Genomic DNA, 5,000 nt, shown 5'->3' with positions numbered 1-5,000 from the left:
AAGTCTGAGCAAGAACTTTTCACCCGGGGTTGTGTCCGATTCAGACGTTATCACAGCCGTGCAATACACGGCAGCGACACAGTTTTCTTACGTGACAGCATTATGTAACGACGATAGGTGCTGACATGTTTTCCCCATTGTCGAGGAATATTCCAATCCCGTTTTGAGCTGAAAAAAAAAGGCCAGGGCAGTCAGGAAAACATAATATTGTACCAGTTCCTCTTGGTGTTGAACAACAAGTACAATTTAGTACATTTGAAAGAACAGTTCTTATTGGATCTCTTGCGAATAGGTATTTGGCTTCACTTTCAAGGCTATCAGATAGGGCTGATTCTTAGCAAAACTGAATTAACTGAGTAAATACTATATAGTAGTAGCATCAAAGCATATTAAATATCTCCAGACAAAGCTTTCTGATGCCTGTGCTCTCTCTCTCTCTCTCTCTCCCTCCTGACCAGTCTTTGTAAAAGCCACTACCCCGAGGTCGAACCCACCTTACCCAGGACGTACGTGTGGCTGCTGGGAGTGTTCTCATTCCTGTTGGGGGTGAAAGAGTCTCAGATCCACGAGGAGGTTGCGAAAGTGGAGCGACGTTTTCTGAGCTCTTAATTAATCATTAAAAGTGGCTGTGGCGTAAAGGAAGCTTTATGTTTTGTTTTTTTTATTTCTTTCTTTTTCTTAAATGCTGCCCTATTGTTCCAGTGGAATATGAGTGGTTTGTGAAGGAGAGACCTTTGTGAGGTTCTGTGGATCTACTGTCATGTCACATTTATTAATCTGTGTTACAGTGGTTAATGTTGAATTAAACAGTTTAATTTGAATCCCATGTTTGTGATGTGTTCATGTGTTTTTGACATTATTACCTGGAGAAGTATAGTAGGAACCACTGCAAAAAAAAAACAAAACAAAAAAGAATACCCAGTGATACATTTATGAAAATAGGTGGTTACGCTTCAGAAATATAAACAGACAATATGTAATATTAGTTGTATTGCAAATTTACTGACTCCAAAGATCTAAGATGACGGAATCCTTCAATCTTGGACGAAACCTCCATGAGTTGGAACATTCCTTGGTCACTAAACATTTCCATCTGCTCGGAATATAACCTACTAGCTCGAAAAGTCTGTTATTTGCTCTGAAGTCATAAAAGTATCTGAACAAAGAAACAATTTCGAACTGAACACTTGTTTCAGTGGGTCCTGATGTTTCTATTTTAGCATCTTAGGCAGACTAACATGCCTGAGACAACATATAAACCTGAAGTGTTCTTTCGAGTAAACAACTCACTCCATAATTCAGTCTAGAGTTAAATGTCCTGTTACTCTGATATTCACAGAGGCCTGTTCAACCTGTTTAGGATGAACATAGCATCGTTTACCCGATTCTTACATATGGGTTTTTTTGTTTGTTTTAAGTTAACGGAGTGAACAGGACTCATCTAGGACTGTCAAGAATATTCAGTTCACCTTAACGAAACGACAATCTGAGGAAGCAAACGTGTTCTTTCGCTGAGGAAAGGAGATGTTATAATTGTAGAGTACTAATAAGAGGGCTGGCGTGTCCCAAACGCAGTAGACTACTACTCTTGTACGATTTGGTTAGATCTGACCAAAGAGATTCACCTAATACAAAAAGAGTTTTCAATCTTCAAACTGAAGTTGGAGTTAACATGTAGTTGTTTTGAATAGGTGTGATCTAGTGTTCGTTACGTATCCCTGGTGGTCTAGTGGTTAGGATTCGGCGCTCTCACCGCCGCGGCCCGGGTTCGATTCCCGGTCAGGGAATACATTTTTCGCAATTTGCTGGCCTTGTACATCTAGGTACATGAAACAGAAAAACAGTTCGAAACAAAACTTATGACAAAAACTAGTGTAACCCTAGGGAGAGTGTATGAAATTGCCACAAAAAATTAACATCGTACTTAACAAAGATAAATCTAAATTTTGAAAGACTAAAGATCCTCAAAACAACCCAAAAATGCAGAGCAGTTGTCTATGAGTCAGGCTATCCACTGCATTACAGGACAGCAGATATTAGTTGTCAGAACCAAGAACATGACTCATCCTCTGTGGACACTGCAACATCTTGATCTCTTTGTGCATGTGGTATGGCACTGTTTATTTCGGGAAAGTGTTTTGACATGTTATACAACCAGCAGGTGTCGCCCTTGGCATTGTGGTAAAAGAAAGTCGCCCAGTCACTAGGACGCCTCAACAAACAGCAGTCGACACATCGCGGCCTGATGTCGCTAATCAGGAACCTAAAGCTTAACAGAATACACGAAACTGTCTGTCTAGTTATTGCATTCTGTTCGTAAAGACATAGATATCTGTGTTTTAAAAAAGCAAGGTACAATAAAATGTCATATTTTAAATTAGGGTGCAATGTGCAATGTGCTCTGATCAAGTTAATGATGTCTGTTCGGCTTTAATTTCTGTTTGCTCTGTTTGCTATTTATATTAGCCAGATCAATAAAACGGGTCAGATCGTTGTTTTTTTAATGCTATTTGATGCTAAGACAACCCCTACTTAGCCTTGTTTAGTTTTAGAATTATAGCCGTCAACTAATTTTGTCTCAATGGACCAGACATTAACATATGTCCACTTAGTGGACATTATTAGAGAGTATATCTCCACAAAACTTTCAATTTTTTTTTTGATTCAAAATTTAACTTCACAACAGCTAATCTGTAACAATGCTTTTTGCATGAGAATTAACTGGACAGTGCTTATCAATGAAGAAATAAGAACCAGACAAAAGAAAGAGGGAGATGTTCTCTGTGTCTGCGTGTGTACATATGAGTTCCAGATTTTGTTCATGGTGAAGTGTTTGTAGAAAAATGGAAGAGTCCATACCTTCTTCCATTCTATAAAAGGGCAAATATCCATGTAAACAATTATTGAGAAATGGATGAATACATGGTCAGGTCAGCTCCAGCAAAGCATGAAGACACAGACAGAAAAAACTGTGTATTTTGAGGAACTGAAAAACAAACAAAAAACAAAAAAAAAACAGATTTAGAGTTTTATAAGGTGATGATACAGGGTCCATAGCTGAACGCAGGTTTTAACCAGTTCCTCTCCACTATGTTTCTTGGCTGTTATTTTGACAGCGTTATCACTGGTGTGTGTGTGTGGGGGGGGAGGGTGGGGAGGTGGGGGGGCGAGGAGGGAGATAAGCTGTCTAAGGAATCGCCATGGCGCCGGCGTGTCCCTCCCCCGGTCAGACAGGCATCCCGTGGTGGAGAGGGGGCTTGTGGAGAACAGGGTTTGTGTTGGCAGGACCCCAGTGCTCTGGGAAGCATCGCCCTCTCTCTCTTCCACAGCCCCCGAAACCTGTCCACACCCTAACTCTCCTCATTCTATCATTCTGTCTCTGTCCCCTCTCTCTCTCTCTCTCTCTCTCTCTCTCTCTCTTTTTTCTTCTCCGTCTTTCTGTGTGTGTGTGTGTGTGCGCGCGCGTGCATGCGTGTGTGTGTGTGTGTGTGTGTGTGAACTTCATTGTTTTTGTCACTTTCTCTGCCGTTGCTTTCCACAACCCCCCCCCCCCACAAAAACAGAAAACAGATTCACCAATGGCAAACATGAACATCTCCTCATCCAAACACAAGCATTGCAGACATCTTTAATATCTCTGACAGGTCATCTTTATATCTTCTTCACTGTAGTAAAGTGAGAGAAAGAGAGAGACAAAAGGAAAGAAAGAGACTCAGATAGTGAGAAAGGATAGCATGGGACGACCAGAAGACTAGAAGGGTGCTCTTTAAACTTTTGACTCTTTGAACCGTAATGGTTTCAAGATGTCCTCTCTTTCTACTGTACGCTGTTAGCGTAGTCAGAACCCGTCGTCAGACAGCGGCCAAACTCCTCTTCCTTTTCCCCAGCTACAGGTAAAGCCCAGCTGGTCTCATCTTTTTCTTTTTTTTTTTTTTTTTTTTTACGACACGCCCTTCATCAGGGCTTTAAACCAGCATGATACCAATAGTGGCAGACGACTTCAGCATTATTATGCTGTATTTGGACTGTCTCAGATCAAAGCAATATATGCAAAGAGAGTACAGTCGGGCCAGAGGCAGAGAGACAGGCAGGCACAGAGAGAGGGAGAAAGAGAGAGAAAGAGAGAGAGAGAGAGATGAAGGAATGGGCATTTTTGCACTTGAGAGTGTTGTCTTTCGAATGTGCTTGTCAATCTGTATGCGTTAATGTGCGTGTTAAAAAACACAGGACCAATCAAATGGACGTTCTCTGACAGCGACAGACGAAACTAAACGTAGACGAGAACAGGATAAGGGAAGAGAGATACAGGGAAATAAAGGGGGGGTGAATCACATGTTTTTTTGATAATGGAAAATTCACACACACACACACACACGCACACACACACACACACACACACAATCGCTGTGCTGAGAATGATCTCTCAGAAAATCTCTGTGAGAGATATCGAAGGTTTGGAACGCGCGTAGACGGACGGCTTAACCTTGGAGATGCCTCAAAATAATTTGCCTCTAACGTCACAGTAGCAAAGCTTAGACTACTCATCTGAGATAATCTCAAGTACACTCTGGCATCAAATGGCCATTGCAATCAAAACAAAAAGTTCAAATGGCACTTCCACACCGACCCAGTTCTCCTCTCTCTGCTCTTTCCTCGTCACCTTGCTCTCTTAATTAGAAGGATAGATGGCCGTTTTTTGTTGTTTGGTTGTTTTGTTTGTTTGTTTGTTTGTTTGTTTTTTGGTTTGTATCGCGTCAGTGCGTGTAGTCCTCTCAGAATTTTCTGAACCTTTGTAGAATAAAAATAAAGCATTCACGAGCCATTTAAGATGCTGGGATAGAGTCCAGTTGTTCAAATAATTCAAATATTTATTCGACGTAGTTGCACTCTGATTGTAAATATGGAAATTTTTAAAACAAAAAACTTTCCTGTGGTGGTTTTAAATTGTTGAATGCAGAGGCAGTATTATAAAATGACACAGAGGACGTGGAGTTTGACTT

General features: G+C 40.9%; 1 non-coding gene across 1 annotated transcript; it reads left to right on the top strand.

Moving 5' to 3' along the window:
• The first annotated feature begins 1,715 nt into the window (after positions 1-1,715).
• Positions 1,716-1,787, top strand: trnae-cuc (transfer RNA glutamic acid (anticodon CUC)). The gene has a single exon. It is a non-coding gene; the product is annotated as a tRNA-Glu (tRNA).
• The last annotated feature ends 3,213 nt before the right edge of the window (positions 1,788-5,000 follow it).

This window comes from Chanos chanos, chromosome 4 (assembly GCF_902362185.1).
Source record: "Chanos chanos chromosome 4, fChaCha1.1, whole genome shotgun sequence".
Classification (NCBI taxonomy): domain Eukaryota; kingdom Metazoa; phylum Chordata; class Actinopteri; order Gonorynchiformes; family Chanidae; genus Chanos; species Chanos chanos.
The sequence above is the reverse complement of the archived record's forward strand: the minus strand, read 5'-3'. Positions and strand labels throughout refer to the sequence as shown.